The 27,678-nt window shown below is 35.0% G+C and overlaps 1 protein-coding gene across 3 annotated transcripts in view; it reads left to right on the forward strand.

Annotated features, from left to right (window-relative positions):
- Positions 1-1,116: 1,116 nt before the first annotated feature.
- Positions 1,117-27,678, forward strand: part of LOC129239595 (partitioning defective 3 homolog B) — an 83,531-nt gene continuing 56,969 nt past the window's right edge. For 2 of the 3 annotated variants that reach the window (XM_054875208.1, XM_054875209.1), the window contains exon 1: positions 1,117-1,729. The gene's annotated coding sequence lies outside the window, so the exon portion shown is untranslated. The remainder of the gene's footprint in view (positions 1,730-27,678) is intronic. The other variant, XM_054875211.1, reaches the window with a different exon arrangement.

Below are 27,678 nucleotides of genomic sequence, written 5' to 3' on the forward strand. Positions count from 1 at the left end.
ACTTTCTTAAACTGCTTTCCTTTGGTATCAATATTGTAATACTTGTTTTTCTTTTTAACTGTCGTAAGTACGTTTTAAATTTTATAGGTAGATGGCAATCCTATTTTAGAATATTGCACTTAAGATGCCGGAGAGAGAAAATAATTATTAGAGAAAAATCTTTTTTTGATACTTTTCTTTTGAAGCCAGTTTTGTGATTAGTGTTTTAACGTCAAAACAAATTTAAATAAAGTGGTAACCCTACTCAAAAACTGGGTTACATTAAGTTATTCCAAACACTTTTTATTTCATCTCCACTTCAAAATATTGTCCATATTGCCATATTTTCAGAAATAACTCAGACTCCTTATTGTAAAGTCTTCCACTTTGTCTTCTAGGCAATTGTGTATGTGGGACTGCCCTTAAGACTTTTTTATGTCTTCGCTGGAAAATTGCACAAACAAAAATCTTAATCATATAATAGCGAAAATACCCATATCTATCGTCAACTATTTAGATGTAATCAAACTATCAGAATATAATCAAATATGCCAAACTGTACGTGAATCGTATTTCTGCAGGCCCTGCATCAATTAATTTGCGTGCACAAATTTCGATGTTGCTTTACTAAGCAAGCACTGTGCTCGCAGAATTTGGAAGCCACTGTATTATGGCCAAAACAGCTGTAGTACTTTTCTACTCTTTGCGCTTTCTCGCTCTTGCGTTCTCTTTGAAACTTAACTTCCCTTAATGCCTGTCCAATTGCTCTTCCGTCGCTGTTTACTTTTTCGACCAATAGCAAAAACAAAGGCAACAACAGTAACATTTATAAATGCTAATAGCAATGGAATTAATATAAAAGACAAAAACCAAAAAAAAAGCAACAAGCGCAGCGCATTTGTAGCTGGCTGATATCCGCTGGTAAAGGAGGAACACCTTCCGCTACTGCCATTTCCACTCTTCAACTTGTTATTGCTTCCAGTTTGGTTGTACCACATTTGTTGTTGCTGCTGTTGTTGCTTTTATCTCAGCTGTTGTTGGCTGTTGCGTTGTTGTCTATTTGTGTTTTGTCAGTCTACTGCCTGTTACTCGCAGCATATGCATGCGCGTGTGTGTGTATTACCTGTTGCGCTTTGGCCGCTTTGCGCGTTCCCATCCTAAACAGTTTATGGCTTTAAGTCAGTTTCAATTCGAACGCGCTCGCTTTCACAACGGCGTTCAAATGCGCTGCATAAATGTTGTGTACGCATTGCGGCTAAACGAACCGCAATAACAAAATAAAATAAATAAAAAATATCCAACGAAATGTGCAAACGTAATGGGAATGTGCAGTGCAAATAAATGAAAAAGAAGAAAAAATCGATTAGCCAAAAAGCCTCTCATATCTGCGACATAACGACGTTTTTCGATTGTTGCTACTTTTGTGTTGCTCGAAATGTGAAAATTCCACGTTATCAAAGTGATCGTTGTGGCAATTTTGTTTTTGTATATTTTTTGTGCTTCATTTAATTTCGGTTGCTCTGTTACCACGTTGACAGCGGCCATATCGCTCGCTGATAAACGAAACAGCGACGACTAAACGACTGCCAACCGTACAGACAAATTAAAAAAAAAATAGAAATGATTAAAAATTATTATTTTGCTTTTACGAAAAAGTCGTAATTTTCTTTATTGCACTAAAAAGGAAGATAATAATATTATGTGAGTGAAGTTAGGTGTAAGGTGTGGAAAATTGAATGCTGCAGTAAAGGTATGCACAATTTTTAGATATGCAAAAAGTTATTGTGCGTCATAGAAAAAGTGATAAAAAAATGTGTAATTAACCCAGAAAAAACAAATAAAAAAAATTACAAACAATAGTACGCAACTGTACTATGTATTTAAAATCAGCTGTAAATGTGTGAGTGTGTGAGAATATGTGTTAAAATAAAACTGAAAGAAAAAAAATACTTGTTTTTTGTTTAGTTTTGACGCTAAGCTTAATACAAAGTATAGCAGTGACAGGCCAGCTAAGCGGGGGGCGCAAGAATTCTTATTGATTTATTTCAGCCAAGTTCCCACATATAAGTATATGTGAGCCAGCTGACAGAAAATGGTATTAATATCTGCTGATGTTGTTGACTAATTTTCAACACGGAAAACACTTGTAAATGAGGTTCTTGCACTAAAACAGTAGAAGCTCACAAAGAAAAAACATAAATAAATAAATAATAATAAACAATAGTAATACAAAAACAAAATAAAAAAAGTGAAAACAGAAATAAATAAATTAATAAAAAAAGTAAATAACAAAAAAAAAAATAAAAATAAATAAACAAAAAGAAAAAAAAAATAATAAAAAAAATAAAAAAAGTTAATCTTTTTTTAAAGATGAGCCATCGATTAGTTTCCTTTCCTCCAAAAAACCCTGATATTTATAGGAAAGTCTAAAAAAATCAAAACAAATAAAAAAAAATAAACAAAAAAAAAATAATACTAAAATAAAAAAATTAATTTTTTTTTATATACAGTACCTGGTCATTGAATTATGACCGATGATAAAAATTACATATTTATAGTTCGTAGAATAAAATGCAAACGGTTTTAAAGCATTTAAAAAAGTTTACATATGTGTTTTTATTAAAAGCTTTTTGACATTTTTGCATTATAAATATTTATTTTAAACTAATATTTCGTGGCTCCTCCCCTTGCTGTTAAGACGGTCACAACTCGTTGAGACATACTGGCTACGCAATGTGTTATCTGCATCTTAAGACTTTGTCCGTTATACCACACATCTTCAATGTTTTCCTTAAGCTGTTGTATTGTGGTATTAATCCGCTGTTATACTTCTGTTTTGGGGTATGCCCAACAATTTTCGATGGGGTTAAGGTCCGGTGAATTGCCAGGCCATGGCAAAACTATTATTTCCATTGAATTCAGACAATTCATGCTCATCCTGGATATGTGACAATGGAGCTCCATCTTGCATAAAGGTGTATTCGTCTATCGGACACTTTAGGGTTTCTAAATATGGCAGCAAAACGTTTTCCAGCACGTCCACGTACTGGACAGAGCGCATTGTTCCCTCAACAAAATGTAGCGGACCTGGTCCCTCTGAGGTTATACAGCTACAAACCATAACACTGGGGGGGGGGGTGTTTGACCCTTGAAAGCACACAATCTTGAGAATATCGTGCTCCGGCTCTTCTGCGAACAAAATTTGCTGTTTTTGTGACCGCTTCCAATCGGCATTCATCGCTGAAGATGATCTGTAAGAAGAAAAACAAAACCACAAAAAGGTGTAAATATTCACATCTTCTTACTGCTATTTGACAAAGGAAAAAAATGTTTTTTTTTAACTTACTTTTTTCCAATATTTCACACCGAAGTCTCTGTGAAGTTGTGCCCAAAGTTTCCGCCGATTTCGCATACACGGTGCCAGTTTTGGCTTTTTTGCTGATCGTCTGCCAGCCAATTCCATTTTCGTATAAACGTCGTCGTAACGTTCTTTCCGAAATATTTACTCCAGACTCCTGAACCTCCCTTAAAATCATCCGACTTGAAGCATTTCTGTTCTAGAGAACTGTTTGGACGATTTTGCGATCCTGCCTGGTTAAGGTGATGGCTTCTTGGTGACAATTTTGGCGATTGTTTGAAGTTATCGCTAAAACATTTTTGGTATTTTTCCACTTTTTGGCAGTATTTACCACAGACGCCTTGGATATTCCAATTGTTCTTGCTATGTCTGCATAGTTTAGGTTCTTGGCTTTCAAAAGAACTGCAGGGTTATATGTATCTCCCTTTAGGGTGGCTAATTTTGCGCCGCTTTGGATGATGGCCCAAAGTCAGTTTCGTCATTCGCTTGCGCATGATGTTTTGTGATTAATTAAGAAACGGAGTACATATACATTAAGGTGGAGTGATTTTTTTTTTTTTTTTTTGTTGTTTTGTTTTTCAAGATCACTTTGGCCAGACGTGAAGAAGGTTGGATTTCTATCCCAAAAATAAGAGTGCAAAATATTATTTGCCCCCTCGTAGCTAAGAAATGCGCCCCCAACACCTATAATTTTTTAAATAAAATTTAAATTAAACTTTTTCATTTTCACTTCGCAAAATTATGTACGTATGTGCGTGCCTACATTGTACTTGTATTAATTTTTGCTTTCAAAGCGTTTTCATGACTTATTTATACGCTATTTAGCGTTTTTTATGTATTTGTTGGCATCAATTGACTTTCCGTGACGAGTTAAATTGTTGGTGATAAATTTGTATAATATTATTTATTTTTATTATTTAAAATTTATTATTTGTAGTTAAAAACAAGTTACAAACATAAAATCTTTGTTATATGAAGTTTATTAATAGCTACATATGTAAGATTTCGTTTATTTTTACAATTTTGATTGCGGTGGAGGCTACTAAAAACGGTTTCCTAAGGAGTTAATATTTTGTGATTTTTATTACCTCTTATATAGCAATTGAACTATGTATGTAAATACAAAAAAAAAAAATACCCATCTACTATCGCTCCATCTTAATGTAGCTATACTACATAACATACATATTTTGCTATGATGGGCAGAAACGTCGGACACTCGTGAAGCCAGGCTTATATTTCAAAGATGTTTTTCTACATTACGATAGAGTATTCTAACTTTAATAGCTTTGAAAATATGGTAATTTAAAAAGTACGTGAGGGGGAATTTGTGGAACCCGTAAAGGTCAAAATAAAGATTTTCATCACTCAAAATCATTTGTTTTTAATTAGTAAAAAAGTTATTCAGAAACACAATTTAATGATTAATTTAGCGCCACCTTGTAACAGAATTCAGCTAGTAGCTAACCCAATGTTTACTATTTATAAAACGCTCCAATTGTGCTTCGAGGCGGGGCGGATTGGCATTGCTCAGATAGTTGCACAGTTCCCAAACAGAGGCGACTACTTTTTCCATGAATTTTTGAAAGTTGCCACATTTTATTACATTTTGTACAATTGAAATATCTACCTTTAACTCTACAGTGGAATTTATTTCAGTTTTTATTTATATATACATACAACCTTGATCAAAAAGTTCCAAAATATATGCGGAAAATTCAAAATACAATCTTCTTCCTCAAAAGTGATATCATTGCCATTTATATCAGCGATTGATCCAGCTCTCGATACATTTCTGAAACTATTCTTGGTATACCCACCAAAACCGACTTCGATTTTTCCATTACTTTCTATAGGCTGTTAAAATGCGTTCCCAATAGTAGTAGACTCGAACAAAGCGAAAAAATTGCACTGAGCTATATCAGGTGAATTCGATGGCTGTTGGATGGTAATCTTTTTGTTCTTCGTCCAAAATTCACGGATAATGATAGCACTGTGGGAGGTTGCGTTGTTTTTCCACAAACCCCTTCTTTTTTGGCGAATTGCTTCACGTGATCGTCTCATTTCTCATAGCACCCAAATAATATTCCTTATTAACTGTCTGACTTTTTGGCAAAAATTCGTGGTGTACAATAACGTTTTAATCTATAATAATCGTAAGCAGCGCTTTCTATTTTGACTGACTTGGTTTTTTTTTGGTCTTGGTTCATTCGGAGCTCTCCATTCAGTCGCCTGATGTTTGGATAGCGCATGCTACCCAAGTCCCGTCTCCAGTAATGATGCGTTTGATGAATGTTGTTTCAGATTCAGCCTGGGAAATCATGTCTTTGGCGATAGCAAAGCGGTCCCTTTTGTGCATGAAATGCAGTTGCGACCATCTTTGCAGCAACACGGCACAAACCAAAATCAGTAACTATAATGTCCTGAACGGATCCATAATCAATGTTGAAATATTCTGTCAGCTCTCCGATGGTTAATTTGCGGTTATTGACTTTTCTTTCACTTTATTGATGTTTTCATCAGTTTTCAATGTCCAAAAAATTCAATGTTGTTTTCAAAAACAAAAACATAAAAACCAAAAGGTTCAATTAAATCCTAAACATAACAAGGTCTTCTATTGTGAGATCCAATCCGACTCTTACCGAGGGTTATACTCGCACCAGTTTTGCTGAACATTCGTTCACATTTCGTGGATGTTGCCGGGATACAAAGGATTTTTCTCACTTTTGTGGCGATTAAACAATCGTTTTACCATGCTCAGAACCGCCAACACCAATGCAAGTTGAACTAGAAGGAATTGTGTTTTTCAAATTTTATTGCCTTCAAATTTAATGCATTTTGCTTACCCTGACTTTAGCTCCCCAGTTAAGTGTTTTGCTTCCTACAAAAAGAGGCTTTGTACTATCGATGGTGGTTAAAAAAGTATACATATTTATTGTTGAGGCTTGTGACAGCTGCACCTCTATTAATACAGTTAAATTAACATTACTTTTGCTTTCAATTATTATCGTATTTATTTTCATTTTAAATTTAATGCCGTTTCTTAGTGGATTTTTAATGCTTTACTGTTGCTTGGTGTTTTAAATAGCGTTAATCAGTCTTATCTTTTGATTAATTAAAAATTGTTGTCCAAATTAATCTATTGTTGTCCATTCGTGACAGTAACGTTATTGTCTAGATATCTATAGATATTTATATGGAGGCATTTTAAGCAAATTTCTTGTGTATCAAAATGTTTGCTTATCAACTGAACTGCATTTTTGTTTACGTCGTTTCCGATGAGTCAGACTCGATGTTTGTAGCTCCAAAATCAGGTGTAGAGGGTTTCCCAATAAGGAAAGGTCGATGTTGAAATTGAAGAATCCAAGCTGTGTGTGAGATATTAAATTTTTTTGGCCTAATTTTCTTTTATTTTATTTTTTGTTTCAATTAAAACACAAAAAACCAAAATTGAAAAAAAAACGTTGTACAAAACAATTAAAAAAAAAACGAAATTAAAGCAAAAAAATAAAAAATTAGAACGATTTTTTTTTTATAAAAATATATTTTTTTATTTATTTTAAAAATTTATTTTATTTAAAATGAAAATAATAAATATTAAATTTAAAAAAATAGATATTTAAAACGAAAAACGAAATTTTCTTATTTTAAATTTATTTTTTTATTAAAATTTAATTTTTTATTTAATATTTAATATTTTTTAATTTTATTTAAAAAAATTTATTTTAATAAAAAAATAAATTTTAAACAAAAAACTAAATATTTTTATATATATATATTTTTTTATTATTGAAGTGCTCATATCGCCCCCTTTGTTCCAGAATCATGAATGCGCAAATTTTCCAATTTTAAGTTAATGAGTGAATACCACACCTACAAGGAAACCAAAAATGAGTTTGCATATTAGAAGACAAACCTAATTTTTCGGGGCAAATAAACTCAAACTTCATTTCTCACAATTTTCATTTTTACACATTAATGTTTCCGGCAAAGCCTGATAGACGGAGCCATGATCTATCAAAATCGACTAAAACCCTTTATATTATTGCTATTAACACATGGGCTGAAAAATTCCGGACCGAACACAGAAAACACGTTTTTTTTTTGGTTCAACGTAAGTTCCATCAAGAACAACGCAATCATTCGCTGGAGGCCGAAATTTCAGTTTCATTCGAGCGAAATTTCTTACCGGCGAGCATTTTTTTAGGTAGTCAGTGGGAGCCAAATCTGGCGAATACGGTGGATGTGGGAGCAATTCGAAGTTCAATTCATGTAGTTTTACCATTCGCATTATTCATCAACACGTGCAAACGTGCAACAGTGAGCAAACGCGGCACCCACTTTTAACAGAGTTTTCTCATAGTCAAATGCTCATGCAATACAAAGCCAATACTTTTGATATCTTTACGATGTCAGCTACCTCATGCAACTTCACTTTTGGATCATTCAAAACGATTTTGTATATTTCTTTTATGTTTTTTGGTGCATCATCGGTGTTTCTAAGACCACGTTTGAAGTCAGCAAACCATCATTTTATTGTTGTTTCTGATAGAGCGGAGTCCCCAAAACACTTTCCAAGCCATTCGTGTGTTATAAAGGCCACATTTCCAATAAAGCTTTCCTACCGTCCGTTGCTTAGATCTTAATTTACTTTCATTATTCCATTTTCTATATCTAAGTTAATATCTAAAATTAATATTTTTTTTTAAATATTTCATTACTCTCAGTATACTCCTTTGTGAGTCAATTGTGATCCATCTAGGCTACAGAAACTCATAGCGATCGTTTAAACAGCAGCAAAACGAAGTGCTTCTTGATAAGATCGGACAGGGAATAGCGAAATTTTCTACCAAACTGAAAAGGAAAGAGTTACAAATCCGGACAAGAGTAATAGGCATTATCGACAATCGTGGGCTCTATGAGTCTTTTATATCGCTGGAATTAGGTGCCGCATTAATGTGCTGAGTTGTCGTTCCCACGACAGTCGGTTCAACGTAACCGGAACGGCCCGGATTTATATCCGGCCAAGGACTGTCACTTCAGCAGCATTCCTCGTATATGTATGGGGAATATTTATGCTTCTACAACAACCAAATGGAGGCTTAATTTTTAATCAAAATCTTTCTAAGCCGATAATCACATGTCTTATTTAGTTTTCCGTAGCATCAAAGGAAATTAGAGAGTGAGTGAATGGACTAAGCGTGAGCCCTGTTTAGATGAATCCATAACGGCGGTATAGCGATGCGCTATCGTTTTAATCAAAGAGGATTATAGCATTTTTATAGTACAATGACACTTTCTGGGACTGGTGGGGAGCAGGTGATCAACCAGCCAAATGCGTAAAAAGCAGGATAGCTGTTGAATAAGTACCGCAAACGAAGACAACAGAGGTGCCTAAAAAACGTCAAACGTATTTAGAATTGTAGCAACTACTAGGAGAAACTAGGTGCCAGGAAACATGCCGCAAGGCTTCTCTATAGCAGAATCTTCCGCAGTTTTTAGCTGGAACATAGCGGGAAAACTGAAGACTATTTGCTGTGGGACTGCCTAGGCCAATCATTCTTAATTTAAAAGATGGAACGCAAATATCAGGCACCCATTGGTTTTTACAATAGGCGCCTTCGATTCGCCACTTCTCTGCTTGCTATACTATTTATATCTGGGCTCTGCTCACTTGAACAAAAATTTTTTATGCGGAAGCAACAACAATATTATCGAACAAGATTCATCGCTATTTTCACAAACAAATGTAATTTTTGGCAGCTCTTTTCCAGTGCTACCTAGATATGATTATTCTACATCTATTCGTCACTTGCTAATGCTTGGCGAAACGAATATTCGTCAAAATGGTTTGAGTAATTGGAGGTCGGTTGAATTCGGGTTAAATATCCATTAGAAGTACTCAATATGGCGCCACCTTAGTAGTCAATTAGGAGTCCCTGCAACCAAGCAATTCTGTTAATACCAAATATTTTAAAGTGACCTTAACTATGCATGGCTCTTTTTCGACTTAATTTGTTGTTTTTTGAAAATCATTATCACTCGAGTTGCGCAAAACTTCCCAAACGCTTGTTGAGTGAGACGGCCATTCCTCAAGTGAATCATCCTTTGTTTGGTCGACTGTCGGAAAACACCAATATTTATGTTGTGAAAAATGCAAAATCAGCCAAGCTAACGAGGTACAGCCAATACACAGACACACAAACGCACACTCACACACACACCAGTCATTTCGTATAACTCGCTTGCAAGGGAATTTAAGTGCTTAACTTCCCATGACCAACCAACGCTCGCAACTCGCAAGAAAGCGGAAGCAATTGCCAAGGAATGCCACAAGATAATAAAGACTCACATGCAGACATAGCTAAAATATTTATTTACTTATGCAAACTCGCCTGTCGGTTGTTATCTTTTGGGTGCTTTGATAGCAGGAAAATTCTCATCATACCCTCTACTCGCATACAATTTTTTTGTCTGTTAAACAAATTGCAGTAATTGCTGGCACTGCAACATGCATGAAAACCAGTAGCACTGCTGTGTACCTGAAACGTTTACTCATGGCGCACCCTCGTCAACGTTTACTACCTGCCGCTTTGCTCCTATTATAACCGTTCGTTGACTCGTCGCAATTATTTTTGTGGTAATTAAATGTCGTTCAAAGTGGCGCGTCCTTTTTCTCATAGTCCTTAGCAATGACTCTTATTTCCACTGGCGACTCATATTTCGAAATTCTTTCCTAAGGAATCCGCTTAAAACTCAAGCGTTTGCATGCTAATACTCACACCTTTAATTCTACAATTTGAGTAGAGTGCACATATTTTTCTTTAAAGCCGGTTAAATGGTGTTGTTTTTTTTTTTTTTTGTTTTTATTTATTTATAGTTTTTTTTTTATATTTATTCCAGTTGCGTTCTGCTAACGGCGCTATAAACGGACATATTCTCTTTCAGTCTGTTGCGGTCTAAGCGTCTTACAATTAGTCGGCTTATAGAGTGTCACATACACTAGGCGATAATTGCAAGTAGACGATCTCAAGTTTTGACATACACATATTTTTTTTTAATTTTTAAATAATATTTAGTGGCTTAAAAATTTCGATTTTTCTTGGTGCAAGTGTATTTTCTTTTCTTAGGTGAAAAAGTTGCGGCTCCAAGAGAAAATAGACCATTATTATTATCATATTATTTTTTCCGTACTTTCTGTTAAAAAAAAATCTAAATTTTTTTTAGTAAAATATAAATTAAAAAACTTTTTTTTTTAATTTTTTTGCTTTTTTTCAAATTTAAATTGAAATTTTTTTTTTTTCAAAATAATTTTTTCTTTTTTCAAATTTCGGTACTTGTTATTATTAGTTTTTGACTATAAAAGATCGGAGTTTATCCTTAAGAGTTTATCCTCTTCTGGTCAACTCCTGTAAGTATGAAAGCAAATGTCTCGAACGTGCAGGAAACAAATGAAATGAAGGAAATGAAACTGCGGGGTCGACAGAACCAGTTTCAGTTGTCCTCATCTCCGACAGCGCTGTCCCCTTGACCGTAGTTAAAGGGTAACTGCACAATTTCTTTCTTGAATCTTGAAAACGCTTTGGCCTCAGTACTACAGAAGCGAGACGCTTAAAGTGCTGGAGATCCCCTGCCATTTAATTTTCAGTGCTTCAGTTCGGTATTCACCGGTCGCCGAAGAAGCTTGGACTCCATACAACCCTCATTGCAGAAGCTGTGGGGATCCTGCGGAGAAAGAGACTTTCTTTGCAAATGTCCGAGCTTGGCGGCTAAGCGCTTGTCGTTTATTAGTGTGCGGTTTGAAGATAGCCTGAGCCAGTTCTCTAGCCTACATGCCCTTTCTACTCCACCACATCAACAAGACTGGATGGCTATAGATAGGAAGTGGTCTACATACATTATCAAAACGGCCTTCTAGTGCCACTTGTCGTGTACCCGTGGTACTCTTGCCATCTAACCTACTTACCTAGCCTTAGGAGTAGTTGCCGAGATGAAGGGTTACAAATTTCGTTTTTGTTTTTTGCTTTGGCCAAGTCTGGTTTTCTTTGAATTGTAAATCAAATAGTTGTCGCTCGAAGAGAAAACAGAATATGGCACATGTTTTGGGCAAAATTTTTTCCATTAAAAAAAACAAACAAATTTTTTTTAGTAAATTCTCAATTTTTAAATTTTTTTTCAGTTTTTGGAGTTTTTGCTTTAAATAATATTCAACTTTTCATCGAAATTTTGTTCAGATTTATGTGAAATTCCCCAATTCATTACTCGGACGTATTTTTCCGGCGAAGCAAAAAAAAAAAAGAACAAAACTCGAAGCACAACGAACGGAGGCTGTGGCTAAATCCATTTGATTGCGGTGTATGCAACAGAGAAGGCTCTACGTTGAACAGCTGATGATCACTGGCGTATTTCGCACTGCGTACACTACCACACCCCATTAATGGTGTAGTGTTGGTTCCCCATACATGGTGTAGAAAATCTGAACTGCAGACTTACGTCAGTAATGGCAGCATAATTATTTAAACCCCCAAAAACTTGTTCAGGATCTAATACTTTCACACTTTCGCCTTGCGCCACAATATTTCAAATGGAACTGCATTGAAGAGATGGACTGGTCTGCTATCTGGTATATTTGGTGGATACATACAGAGGAGCCCATTCAAAGCTACGGTCGCTCATACTTTTTACTTTTGGGGGGAAATGTGGGGTCAGGCGAATGATATTCCTGAAGGCCTCAACTGGCGTATTATATTTTTATTTGTTGTATTTTATTTTTTTTGATTTTGGTTGGTTAAAGTGGTGATTTGATTTTACTTTGCTAGGAGTAAATATTGCAATTTTTTTTATAATTTCTAAGCTGCACCGTAGGTTAGGAGACCCTCTTAAGTGACTAAAACCCGTAATTTCCGGAAAACAAAGAATTTATTACTTTTGATATCGCTTTGTATAGTTTTTGCGGTCACTGCTTGCAAATTTGCAGTTAGATCTCAAAAATAAACTGAAAATTAATTTCTGTTTTACTCAATTTGGTATAAAGGGGTACACACATACATATGTATATAGAACGCAGATTATGTATTGCAAAACGCACAAAATTATGCATCCAGTTTTTATAATAAACTAGCGTACCCTCGCCCGCTTCGCTAGAAGATAAATTCAATGATTTGCTGAAAGAGAATAAAATTAATACGAAACAAAGCAAATTCTTTGATACAATTTCATTCGAACTTTATTGTAACACTTTTTGGTAGACAACGTTTTTGGTTTTTTCATCTTTCGCGTGAATAATGACGATGGTTTGCCACCTCGTGAACAAGCTACATACAATTGTCCATGAGAAAAAATTGGGTATTCTATTATAAATTAATACCGCACATTTGTAGAGACTGTTCTTGCGCCTTATTAATTCTCATAGCGAAGGCAAGGCGAATAGGGAACTGCAAACGTTTGAAATCGAATGGTAAATCCGCCGGAATCAGTGGAATTCAGGGTATCAAAATGTCTTCTCCTTTGTACTTCCCTTTCGAAATTGTTGCTTCGATAACTTTACCCATTAGCTTCTTCACAGCGAGTCTGGTACCGTTGCAAAGTCGGGGCACATTACTATTGCGCAGCATAATAATCGGTGCTCCAATTTTTGATCGTAAATTATGAGGTGGTAAGCCTGGCAAATCGAGTGAGTTTAAGAATTTAGTTGGATAATTTACGACCTCATCTTGATCAGTAATAGTGTCGATTGACTTATACGCAACTATGCCACCAGGTATTTGATCTAAAATAGCTGAATTTATATCATTGACGTCCTTATTTTTCCCAGCTAAAATTGCTCTTTCGCTGAGTCAATCATGGTTTTTGTAATGTTGAACTATATTTGGAAATACACTCTGTATCAATGCCTCTTTAGACTGTGCAAAAGTGCAGAAATTGTTAGGCAATGTTATCATTCCTGTTGTTTTTGAAAAAAGGTTTATTTTTTTGGTTAAAAAGTGCTTTTTGAAGTTTTGAAAAACACTTCGTTCTAACAAATTTCTTCTCAGTTAATTGCTGAAAATTAAATATTTTGAAAAACTATTTTTTTTTTAATTTAACGTTTTTGAGAAAATTTTGTTCTTGAAAAAATTTCATACTTTTGTAAAAGTTTAAATTGATTTGTTAAAAAAGATTTTTTTCCGCTTTGAAAAACACCCCCTCGAAAAAATGTATTCTCTATTAATAGTGGAATATGAAATGCTTTGAAAACAACATTTTTTTTTTTTAAATTTTGTTTGGTTTTCAGAAAATTTTGTTTTGAAAAAATTTCACACCCTTGAAAAAGTTTTATTTTATTTTATTTGTTTAAAATTTTTGAAATTTTTTGTTTTGTAATTTTAGAAAAACACCCTTCGAAGAAATTTCTTTTATCTTTTTGAGGAAAATTTGGTTTTGAAAAAATTTCATGCTTTCGAAATTTTTTTATTTTACTTTATTTCTTCAAAATTTTTGAAAACAATTTTTTTTATAATTTTCGTAAAACACCCTTTGAAAAAATGTTTTCTATGTGTCATAGTGGTATTCCATTAGCTTTTAGGATTATAGTCAAATACTTACAAATATCTACGCTTTCACAAATAGCAACAATAAACAAATTTCCTCAAAACCAAAAAATTTACTTTTTTTCTAAAAAAATTCTAAACAAACAACGTAATAAATTTAGAATTTTGTGTTCACGAAAAAACAGTATTGTTTTTATTGTATTAACTGAAAGCCAAAATGTTGCAAAAAATCAAAACAAAACTAAATTATTTTTTGTGTTCATTTGGTCCATATGTTCCATAAAAAGTTGATATGGTAAATAATATGCAGGGTCTGATACACGCAAATTTCCATTGACCATTATAGTGACAAAATTATCGATCACCAATTCCAACAGGATTTCAAAATCAGAGTTGGAATGAGTTGTTGTGTGGTGTACTTCTGAAAAAATGAGAAATAAACAAAATAAATCTAAAAATTCGAATTCTAACTTTATCTTGTGTATGTTCTTATTACCTTTGAATTTTTCCAATGAAGCACCATTCATTTTAAATTTTCCAAGAATTTTTTTTATCATTTCGCGTTTCTTTCCTTTTTCATTCGATTCCAACATTTGTTCATAGCCGAAAACATCGTTTGCAAACGCATTCATTTCCATATAGAATTGGTCAAAGAAAGCATTGCTCAATTGAATTGAAACATTATTTTCATAAATACTTAGGACCATAACTAATGCACCTTGGTACATACCTAATGCAGATATTCATCGCGACCTTGACATCGATACTATTGATGAAACAATACAAAGCGCTAGCAGAAGACACATAAATAGACTATTAACGCATACAAATCCTTTGATGAGAAGACTACCAAATAAAGAAAAATCTACCCAAAGTCGGCTTAACCGTCAAACACCAACAGATCTTGCAAAATCTTTGTAATCAATTGTCAACTAATCGTATATGTCATTGTTTGTTAACCACTTGTTTTTAAATAATATGTATATATTTCTTCTAAATGAGCTTGGGGGCATTGGCCCTTCAATATCACTCTCATTCCATCTTTTTGTAAATCAAATTATTTATTGTCTAACGACAGGTGTAATACTTTATGGAAGAAATAAAAAAAAAAAAAATTTTTTTCATTCGAATCATTTGAAATTTCTGTATACAATAACGAAAAATTCAAAAAAAGTTGTACACATAAAATGAATGTCGATTCGAAACTTACTTTAATCTAAGAATCGAGCAAGTTTTGTTTTGTACAATATTTTGATTTTTTCTTTTTTTTATATGAAGAAAATATTTAAAAGAATTTTTTTTTGCTAAAAACCTTCCCCTAGTGGATCCCTATAATATGAAAAAAGAACGAATAAAATTGGCCTCGTATCGGCCCAAAAAAATGCGTACAAACGAACATCATTTCATTTTTATATATATAGATTGCTTTTTTTTTATCAAATTTGGTAGTCAGAGATGTAGATTAAGAGTCTGCAGTCAAAATTTTAAATTTCAAAAAACAACATCAAAAACATTGATATATCATACTTTTAAGATCCGACTGTAAATAGCGTGACATTCCCATGGCAGCCGGTTCTGCGAAATGACTCGAGTTTTTCCCGACCAAAGACTGCCACCCCAGTAAACACTAGCCCTGTCTACTGTACCGTGCCGAATATTTAATGAAAAATGTAAAAAGTCGATCGCTACTTTCGATCCAAATATTGTTTTTTTTCGAAATTGCCTCGTAAAAATATTTGAGACTCGTAGGCGAACTTTTTTGTTTTCTTGTAAGTTTCTTTGTATGTTCTAATCTACATACACCATAATTCATTTTAATTGAATAGATATCTGACAGTAGACTTTCTTGTGTACTTTCAGTTGTCGCCTAGTGTATAGATGTATGTATGTATGAATCGCATGTACCTGTTTGTTTCTACGGCAAACGTTGATTGCAGTTAAGCGGCTTCTTTTTTTGTTCGCGTTCAATTTTATAAAATTTTTTTTTGTGTTTTTGCTTTTTTATTACCATCCCGCAAATACTCTTTCCGCACTTCGCACATCAAACGCCACAATCATTAAATACTCAACCACCTTTTTTCATTCATTTAACTCGTTCACCATGCTTCATCCGTTCGCGCGCTCAATTCACGCAAACCCATACATGCATACGCGCATGCACTCACACACTCATACCATTGCATTCACTTCACATTAAATCACCATCTCTTCTAGAATGCCTTTGGTGTGGTGGCTATTATGTTTGCAATTGGTGTAAATGGTGTTTGTCGTCACTTGTTGATCACTATCCTACTAACTGGACGGTGCTAACGCTTTTGCAGTTGGGTCACCTAATTTTGCTTAGAGTTGACTGTTACTGACTCGCCGCATGCGAGTACTCACGCCCGCCTCACTGGTGCTTGCCTTGTTGTAACGTTACGTTAATCGGCAGTTGAGATTTTTATTAGCTGGTAGTCTTTGCTTTATTGTCGTTTTTTTTTCTTACTTTTTCTTTTTTATTTTCATCTTGCGAAACTACTTTCTTTCACTTGTTCTGCCGCAAATTCTGCAATTCTGCTTCTAAATCTAGTTATTAGCGGCACTGTGGTGCCTGAAATTGTACGCTGTTTTGCCTCAATGAATGCCTTCACTTCGAAATAGTAATAGCCTGCTTTTACCACTACGATTTTGGTGTTTCCGCTTACGATTTTTGGTTTAATTTATTTTTTATACGTTTTGAAGCTCTTTGCTTTCTTTTTTTCCACACATGTACCAGTACACACATCCATATGTGCGTTTATTTGTAGCCGATTTCATCAGCAATATATGCATGTATGTGTGCACTCCTTTTTTCTGGTTCTATTACGAATGGTGCCTCGTGTTGGTTCTGAAAAATGTTTATTTTCTTCATATCATTAAAAAAGATTTTTCAGTCATTAGCACGATTGTTGGTAATAAATTCAAATAAAACTGAATGATCTGTATACGAAGAATGCTTTGTGAGTAGGTGATAGTCAGGTAAACTTCCGTGACTCATGCGCATTAATTCTCGTATAGGCAGCAGTCATGAAAGTTAGGTATTAAAATAAATTCTACTTTTCGCACGCATTGTATCGGGTGGTTTTTTAGCTGCATGAGTAGCATCGATATCGATAGCTATGACTTGACAGCTGAGAATGGCAAACTGTGTTCACATTCAGTAAAGTTTGGAAAGTCATTGTATGAATCGGTTACCGTCAAAAAACAACGCTTCCAAATTGTGGAAAAATAAAACACAATAGATCTGTTCGCGACGTTCATAGACCACTTTGTTCATTTTATGTGCGGCTTACACGCTGGCGGCATCATCGGTGCTTACTTCTTTCGAAATGAGATAGGAGCTGCCGTTACGGTGAGTTGCGAGCGCTATCGCGCCATGCTAACTGAATTTTTGTTTTCAAAAATTAATCAGATAAACACCGACGGCATTTGGTTCCAACAAGACCAACAGCGCTCTCAAGAACCGATTTATTGCAATATTCAAGTCGAAAGTTACATGGTACCACTCCTATATTCTTAGCGGACATATACCGGATATCACTCAAAAAATAAATGCCTTGAAATAATCTACCATATTTTAATAAAAAATTCATTCCAACAATATTTCTATTTTGTATTACCCTTTTAAGTTCTCAAGTTCTAAAAGAACACCTGATAAGTGAGCAGGCTTTGAATCACATAGCTTTGACGTGGAGTTTTCGAAAGATGTTTAAAATTATGTGTGTATGTAGGTATGAGAAAAATGTTTAAAACTATTCATATAAGCAATCGACTGTTGGTTTAAAAATAAAATTGTCAATAGTGAAATCTAAGCCACGAGACCTTCAAATATAAATTCGTGCCGCTCATGACTTAAATGCTATACATAGATCGCAGAGGCTGCTGCAGCCGACTAGGTTCATTTGAGACAATTCTCGGCAAAGAAACATCAAAAGTTAGAAAAAGTTTTTTCTAAAAGCGGGCGCCCCACGACAAGCAATGGCAAGCCTCCGATGATTTTTCTAATATGAAAAAAAAAATCCTCAAAGATATTTGCCGCTCGTAAATTTCTTATAAAAATACATATATTCATTGTATAAAAAAAGTTTTTAAATCCAAATTCCAAACTTTCTACAAAGTTCACAGAAATTTATAAAATTAAAAAAAATATTATCAACATTTTCAAATATTTACTCAAAATCTTTCGAAAACTTCTAGGTATGCCTTTATAGGCTATTCAATTTTAGCACAATAAGGTATAAGTTTGAAGCTGATCAAAAATTTCGCGGATTTAAAAAAATTGTTTGCATACGTTGTTTAGCATTTTCTACCATATAAAATATGTAAAACCCTAAAATTGCAATGCCATTAGTCCCAAGTAAAATTTTGTTCACAATATCTATTTTTTTTTATGATATGTAAATTCTTAAATCAATTTCATTCAATTATAACTATTAAGTGATATTTTTATATTAATTAAAATGCGGCACTATTTACAAGAAATACGTTGGAAAACAGCTAACAGAATGTTACATCTATTGGCCACCCTTTCAAATTTCTGGAGCAAGGCTTTTTTTCGGTTAAGTCTGCGGCATTAGAGTGGAGATAGTCTTGCTGTAAATAATTGTTAAACAAGTTGGTAACGAGGATGTGGCAACAAAATGGTGCGGAAGCGCTGGTTGGAATCTGGATGAATCACCACTCTAACCAACCAACCAACCTGCGGCATTACTCATTTGACTTGCAAAGTCATTTGGCGAGCCTCAGGGTTGGTATGTTTTTCGAGCCTTTTGATATGAGCTGCAGCAAAATGTGTGACAACTTCAGATAGGTCAGTGTTCTTCACATACCGAGGTGCGTTTACTGCGCTTTTTATAAACTTGGATTGAAATCGTTGAAGTTTTTCAATACGTGCTGATTTAGCACAGCCCCATAAGCCCAGACGGGCTTAAATACTTGGTTATAAATTAAAAGTTCATTTTGAATGAAAAGAGGTGAACTTCTTCATATACGCCAATTAATTTTTGCAATTGTTTAAACAAAGCACAAACAACAAAAAACAAATACAAAATCTTTATTTGGTATTTTAAAATTTGGTATTTTTGTTTGTAATTTTGAAAGTTTATTTTTTATGAAAATATAAATTGCTTTAAGACAAAAATTAATTGAATTGTTTGAAAACAAAATTTTGATATCTTTTTTGTAATTTCAAAAAAAGTTTTTTTAATGCGTTTGTCTTAAAACAATTCATATTTTCATTTAAATTGAATTTCGAAACATTTGTTTTTATAAAAATATGAATTGTTTTATGCTGAAATTTGGTATTTTTGTTTGTAATTTCGAAAAAAAAAATTGTATGATTGTTTTTGTGTTGAAGCAATTTATAATTTTATTGCAATTGAATTTCGAAAAAAAAAATTAATTATTTGAAGACAAAAAAGTTGTTTTTTTTTTGTAATTTCGAATTTGTTGTTTTTTTATGAAAATATAAATCGTTTTTATGTTTTTTTATGCAAATATGAATTGTATGTATGTAAAAATTTTTTTTTTAATACGATTGTTTTAAAATAATTCATATTTTCATTTGAATTGAGTTTCGAAAAAAATTTCGAAGCATTTTTTATAAAAATATGTATTGTTTTAAAAGAAAAATTTTGTGTTTTTATTTTTTGCAATTTCGAAAACTTTGTTTTTGAAAATTTGAATCATTTGAAAACAAAAATTACTCTACACATTTTTGCTAAAACTTTAATGACAAACTTGAAATTCATTTTGATTGAAATGTTGATTTTGTCGTTAACCATCTTCACAGCTGGTCCATGGCTTCTTGGATGTCAGGCATACTTTTGCCTAGTATAGGTAATACAATCTACAATATCGCAGGTGCTATTAACATTTATTTCACTCAAATATTTACTTATTATCATTTATCTAATCGGTTTCATCTGCTACATGAAACTGGATTCACTTTCTTAACTTTCCTGACTGCCATAGGCAAATCATTATCACCGATCATTAGTTTCTTCTGAGTTAAAGTAAAAGCACCAGCACAATATTTTGCCTTTGACTATAATTAACTTTATGGTTTCGCTGCATATGCAACTATTTATTTTACCTGTGTGTATGCTCATATGTATGTACGTAGGTATTCAGCAAACATTTTCGTTACAACCTTCACCCGCTTGACGACGTAGCTTATCACCAGCTTAAGTTGCGCTTATCCAACATTTGTTGGTTGCCGCACGAGTGACCCGTAAACGTTTTGTGGTAAACGCCTACACACATTTGCACAACTTGACTTTATTACAGTTGCTGTTTTACTGTTGTTTTCTGTTTTGTTTACTACTTTAGAGAGGGTTTTTGCTTTTGTTGACATTTTTTTCCTGTGAGATGTTTCTATTTCTTTTATTCTTTTCTTGTTGTATTTTTCTTTTAGTTTTCCTTTGTTTTTTTATTCATATTTTTTGTTTTCGCTCATCTATGCGCTAAAATATATGACTTGTGTTTGTATTGTTGTTGTGGTGCCCTGTTCTGCCCTGCCTTTACCTTTTATGTTTACCATTGACGGTGTGGCATTCGGGTCGTTGTTGTTGTTATCTCTTATTTTTTTCGTTTTTTTGCATTTGTGTTTTGCAAATTCCATTAAAGCCAACCTCACTTTTGTTCTACATATTTTTATAAGCCAGCAACTCAATGCTCCAACATTCCGCGATCGCTGCTAATCTGCTGGGGAATGCAAGCCACTAACCACAATCGACGTATGCGGGCACCACTTACTCAGATATCTATCTACTATATATCTAGGAACATGCATGCTTGCATACATACATGTATACAGTGTACATACATACATACATACGTATAAATCTATATAAATATCTGCATGGTCGTTCTCTTGCTGCAGGTTTGCTGTAAAATTACGTTTAACTAAAAAGCGCTTCGTTACTATGTTTTGTGGTTTCTTTTTTTGTTTATATATATATTTTTTAACTTTTATTGTTTTGTTTATGCTTTGTTGCGTTTGCTTGTTTTTTTTTAATTTTTTTCAATTTTTTTTTTTAATTCATCAGTGGTGTGGTTTTGCCTGTTACTCGCTCATTTTGTTCAGATTTTGTTTAAATAAAAAACATTTTTCTTTTGTTTTGCCATAGATTCGATTCTCCCTTTTGTATAGTTTCGTTTCTCGTTCTTGTTTAGCGCGCTTTCCGTTACACCTCAACGATTATTCAACACTTGTTGCGCTCGAAGTTTGCTTTACTATCTGCATATATGTATGTATGTGTGTAGAGCTGTATGCTACTATGCATGCATGCATATGTATGGGTAGCTTTATTCGTTAATTGTTTATACACATATAAATATAATATCTATTCGGTTCCACTTCACCTATTTTTGCTTTTTCACAATTCATAGAGTAGTTCTCGAATATTTGTTGTTTTTTTGTTGTTTTGTAATTTTCTATTTGCTGTTATCTTCGCATTTTATTGTTATATGCAAATTGTCTATATTTTCGCCGTCTACATGCAAAATCACGCCGTTTTCTAAACTCTACTAATCGCTTTCTAATAACTATTTATCGCTCATTATTCATATCCATACACTGGCAGTCTGCGGTTTTTCGCTCAACTCAGCTCACATGCTAAGGTGCGAAGAATATGATTGACTGACATTTCAAGTGCAAAGTTGAGGACACGCGTGTGTGTGTGTGTGCATGCTCATACAGCGCTGTACAACTCATTAGGTGTGTGTACTATGCGTTGTGCTTAATGTAATGATTCTCAAGTAAACTTTTTTATGGCTGTTCTCGCGGAAGTTGGCCTTTCAATGGGTAACTTATCATTTTTGATTTTGATAACAAAAAAACTAATTGTTGTATGGACTTAGCTCCACAATGGAGATCAAGGAATGTTTGGTTGATACTTCTTATAGGCGTTATATATCTAAATGAGATGCTCATGGAAAAGAGAGTCACACCAAGAGGTGCTGTAGTCAAGTTATTCTTGAATACAGTATTAAAGGTCTGATTTTTTACACACTGGGAACTGTTTGCCTTCTCTGCTTAAAAATACATAATTTAGTGAAAAGTGTACCCGGTAATTTGCTCTATAATGGTCCAATTTATCAAAGCTCGCGACTTTTGTTTGTACAGGGTTCGGCACTCGAAGTGTAACCAATTAAAAAGGCCATAAATTTAGTTTTGAAAATTACTTTTATTCAATTCAAAGTAAAAAATGTGTGAAAATAATACAAAATTAAGAATCAATTTAAATTTGCTCGATTTTACCACCTTTTGCCTTGACTATGACCTTGAGATGGTCCAGAAATGAATCGCAAGCTGCCCGAATTTGACTTGCAGGTATTTTGGCCCTCTCGCGGACAATGGCTTTTTTCAGCGCCTCGAGACTGGTGAATCTGTTAGTTCGGACCTTGCTCCCCAAAATGGCCCAAAGAGAATAATCCATCGGATTCGCGTCTGGTGAATTTAAGAGCTATTGTGTGGACGTTATGAAGTTTGGAACGTTGTGTTTTAGCCATTCTTGATTCACTCGAGCTTTGTGAGACGGTGCTGAGTCCTGTTGAAACGTCCATGGTCTGCCACTGAGTTTTTGTCTGCCTACGGGTTCAAAGCAAGCTCCAGAATACTTTTCCGTTAATATTTCGCATTTACCTTGACGCCAGATTCGATGAAAACGATTGGAGATCGCCCATCTGTGGTTACAGTGGCTCAAACCATTACTGTGGCGGGTGCTGCCTGCTGGTGGCCAATCGATGATTCAAATTCACATGTGAATGGTCAAACCCTATTGGTTTGGGAATTTACGAATTGCTCAATTTGAAAATTTTTCTCGTCAGAAAACAGAATGTTCGGAAATTGACCGCTTTCAGCCAAGCGAAGCAACTCCTTGGCTCCCTCAAGTCTGACTTGTTGCTGCTTTGGTGTGAGATCTTGCGCCTTTTGGATCTTGTATGGCTTGACTTTGAGATAATTTTGCAGTATGTGGCAAATGCTACGGTCAGATATTTTCAGTTCTTTCACCATTTGATTGACACTTCGGCGTGGATTTCGTTCGATTCGCGACTTCACTCGTTGAACCATTTCACGTGACGTTGCAGTCTTTTGATGGTCACCTCCATGACGTTTCGCGATGCTACCAGTATCTTTGTAACGAGTAATGGTGCGATAAACAAAAACTTTATTTACTTTAAGGTGCTCGAGCTCACGAACAACTGTTGGATGTGATTCTGCAGCGAAACATAATGAAATCACACTATGACGTTTGAAATCCAATACTGATTTTCTTTTTTTCCCTTTAACTCTCGCCAAAATACTTCCGCGCGCTTGTAAACAATACTCTGTACTGTCATTTAGCCAACTAACAGAGAGCTGATGACCGTTCATCAGCTCCGAGAGCGGTCTGAAGTTGGTTACACTTCAAGGGCCCGACCCTGTAAATTTCCTACAACAATCTAGAAACTACAACGGGACACGATATGTGATGCGAGAAAGATTGAAGGAAATATTCCGGGGCAAATGAATATTCGCACGTGTATCATCTTCTTCTTGATTGGCGCTATAACCGATTGCGCGATTTTGACTGAGTTTAATTCTGGTGCTAACCGGCGTCAGTTGGATACACCAAGTGAAGCCAAGTGTTTGTATCCATTCGGAAGCCAGATGGATCTTTATTCGCGTAAAGCTCATCATTCCATCGCCTGCGATTTTCGCCGTAGCCAACGTGCAAAGGTTCAAAAATTTTCCGCAGAATTTTCCTCTCAAACACTCCAAGGATATTGTCATTATCCAAGGTTCTGCGCCATACGTTAGGACGGACATAATGAGCCTTATAAAGTGTTATTTTTGTTTGTCGAGAGAGGATTTTACTACTCGCTTGCCTACTTAGTTGTTGGCTAGTTTTAAAGAATTTTCAGGCGTTGCTCCTTCGTGAACTGCACTATGGAAAAAGTATGTAAGAAGTTCTGACAACAGTAGGATTTATTAGGATATTCCCATTGAAGTGGTCAAAAACTAGTCACTTTTCGACTGGTTCATATTTGCAGAAAAGTCACGATTTTTTAACTTTCTCTGTAGATAGTTGAGAGAATAACAAATTCATACTAATGGTACACCATTTTTATAACAATTATTTTATGCAATAAAAAGTTCATTGAATAAGCGATCGATTTACTCTCTGAGCCGTATCCAAAGTTCATGTCAGTCAATTAATGTTCGCTTTGTAGCTTTTTTTGCACTATTTTTTTTTTTTTTGTTTTATTCCTGCAATGTCTGATATTGGCAAAGCTAAAATATTAATTTTGCATGTTCGCTTAGTCGTTACGAAACAATTTAGTTGGCTTTAGATTGTCATTGCCGAAAGATGTGTTATTCTAGTTTCTGCCGCTGTTGGAAGCGAAGAAATAAGGTAAAAATGGTATATATTAAATTTAACTTTTTTTTTAAGATTTGCTCTTCGATGTGAAGGTGAAGAAATTTGCTCTCAATTTCACATTTGTGTTTGGATGAAATAGAATAATTTTAGCTAAGCATTTGTACCAGGACACTAGTTGAGTAATGGATGAAGATAGATTCGATGTGGTGTCCTAGAGCTGTGAGGTGGCGTAGAGTTTACTGGCTTTGCTTGTTTGTGTTTTGCCTTTTACAAGCTAACATGATGTAGGCGAGCCTTAAAATTGGTAAATATTGGGTGATGAACGATAGTTTGTTTCCGGAAATTGAAGACATGTACCTGGACGATCTTTGATTTCAGCAGGATGGCGCACCAAGCGTCCAGTTCGGTAATCGTTTGATCAGCCGCCTCTGCGATGCCGATCGGCCATCTTGGAGCTGCGATTTGACGTCTTTAGACATTTTTGTGCGGTGCCGCCAAGAAACGATGTTATGCATTCAACCCTTTAATGATTCAGGAGAACATCGAGCAAGTTATACGTCAGATAGTGCCAGAAACCATCACCAAGATCTTGGAAACTGGCTTGACATAAATAAAATCGTATTCTGTAATTAATGGCAATGTTTGGTCTTTCAAATAAACCAAAAATATACTGAGGAAATTTGATTTTTGCTAAATTTTTTGAGTTTTTAAGAAGAGGTAGCTATATGGAGCTGAAACCAATGAGACTAAAATGAGACTTCATACAAAAATTCCAAACATTGAAGACTAAAAAAAGAAATATCACACTCCACCTTGTAATGTGTAACGCTTAATGTTTGATATTAGAGAGGTGGTGGCGTCTTTCCGTGAAGCCCACCAGGCTTAAGTTAGGTTATATGAAGCGACTGTCCTTCGACGCACCTAGTTCAATTAGTGGCCCCTTGTGCTGCCACCGGAACTATCTTATCCTTACTCCACCTGGTCCGCTCTAAACCTACAAAAAGCTGGCTGACAGCCTTTAAACTTTTATACCGAACAGACTCCACCTCATTTGGTTGTCTTCTAGATTCTCGAAGGGAACGCATTGTTATGACATTTGCAAACTAGTACTTACTGCCAACGTTCATAGATGCGAGTACAAGCGAGGCTCATCGGTTCTCTAAGCAAATGTGGCCGAAATGGGTTCATAAACGATCAAGAGCACTATCATTAGAGCTCTAACGGGGCAACACCTAACAAAAAGTTATACGAAAAGTTATTTCTTTCCCAAAACGCTATAGGAGCTGTAAGACTTATGAAGAGGAGGAAGAAATATAATATATCGTCCCCTAAGAGTGGGGAATGCTGAAAAGATGAGTGTACCTAATGAAAGGTGCTACAGGAAGAGGAAGAAAAGATCTCTCGTGCCATATGTAACTGTGCTATGTAAAAGCAGACTGCTTTAACTGGGATCATCGTTTTTGACTGATGGTGATGGCTCTGTTTTCTTTTTCATTGGAAGAGATTTTTACGCGGCGGGTTCCAAACCCAGCGCCCAACCAGATATCCTGGATTGCTTCGTCTTCTCTTATTAGCTCGCTTTCGAACGAATGTGTGGAAGATACCCAGAGGATACTTGGGCGAAGCCCGGAAGTTGTGTGCTGCTTGGACTGGACCAAGTGAAAGGCGATCAGGTGCTTTCCCCACTCGTGTGGACTTATGAACCATATAACATGCAAACGGGAAGGACGACCACTCGGAGCCGTTTGAGACGCACTGGCGCCAGATGATGGATTGAGACTTAAAATGTCTGATCAGTTTCATTAGGTCCACTGAAGGGTTTAGCAAAGAAAATCAATAAATTTTGCTTTTTTTAGCAAAATGGGTTAAAATCTTAATAGAGGTCAGCCTCCATCTGGTATCGCTAGGGACCAAAAGGTCTATGCGTGGCTTAATGCCAGCCGGGTTAACCTAACCTAACAGAATGGGTCCTTTTTGTGGCTTTAATTGTGTAGTTGTTTCAACCTGCCTGTTTTCGAATGATTAAACAAGTATAGAAGAAGAAGAAGAAGAAAAAGAAGAAGAAAAATATTTAGAAATTTCGTATCGAGATGTTGAGGCATAAAATAAAACTCATTTTAAGGTGGAATGAATGAATTTATGTAAACTTGCTTGTGCTTCTTTAAGCTTTCCTGCCATTTCACCAACTGATATACGAAACGCACCGACTCTGGCTCACAACGCACACACACACACTTCCTATCATCCATTCGCTGTTATCTCATCCCAATGTGAGCAGCTCAATTTAACGATGTCAATACACTTCATTTACAAAATATCCAACTTAATTTCTGTTGTTGTTTTTTGTGTTTTTTAATTTGCTTTCGCTGCTCATTGACTTGATAATATCAGCCATCACTTGCCAAGTGTGGTTTTTAATCGAGTTTAAAAACAAATAAAGAAAATAATAAAGTTTTGCCACCATTGCAGCGCCACTTGCATGCAATCGAATATGACGGAGAGTAAAGCGCCAATAACAACAACAAAGTCGGGACGTTTGCTTCGTGCGTGCGTATTTGGTGGTGGGGCCGGCCTGCGCATGCGCATGCTGCTGAACTCGAAACCAAAGCAAAATCGATCTTTCTTGCGGCTTACATAGAAGTGCGAGTGGAAATGTATTCATATATGTAGGTATGTATGTATGTATATACATACGCATACATATTTATATTTGATTGTGCATTCGCCGGCGCTCGAATTTCGATTAGTGAAAGTGATAGTGAACTTTAATGACCCAAACACAGCAGCGTAACGTGTAAAGCTTAGCATCTGTTGCAGCAACAGCAACAGCAACAACATGTGGTGTGGTATTGACAATGAGCATACAAGTTCATATTTTGCTACTGCTGCTGTTGCACGTTTATTGAAGTTGAAATTGAAATAGAAATAAAATTGAAAACGAGAAAAAAAGGAAGAAAGGAAAAACGAAAACAGAGCAACTTCAACTTAGCCTGTGACTCTGCATTTGCTGACTGCCATTGACTGCTAATAAAATCATAGAGTCATTAAAATCATTGAATGCAGGCAACTTTTATGGCTGCTGCCAGGCATTAAAAAGAGGGAAAACTGCAAAAATTGTGTTGTAACTAAGTTTGAGGTGAAGTTGCTGCCGCAGTGAAGGAAATATTCATCGCCGTAAAACATGTTTATAAACACGTGAAAATCCAAACTTCGTATATACACACATGTGTGCACTTACACACATGGAATTATTTATCTCCGAGTCAATGAACATGCAAATATGTATTCTTGTTGCTTTTATTTTGTTTTTATTTTTGTTTAATTTTTATTAATTAATTGCTGGGCCATTGCGACGACGTGACACAGCAATGTTTACAAACTTAAAAATAGAAATGCACCTGAGCAAATGCATTGTCGATAATGAGGC

The sequence above is a fragment of the Anastrepha obliqua genome, chromosome 2, assembly GCF_027943255.1.
Source record: "Anastrepha obliqua isolate idAnaObli1 chromosome 2, idAnaObli1_1.0, whole genome shotgun sequence".
Lineage (NCBI taxonomy): Eukaryota > Metazoa > Arthropoda > Insecta > Diptera > Tephritidae > Anastrepha > Anastrepha obliqua.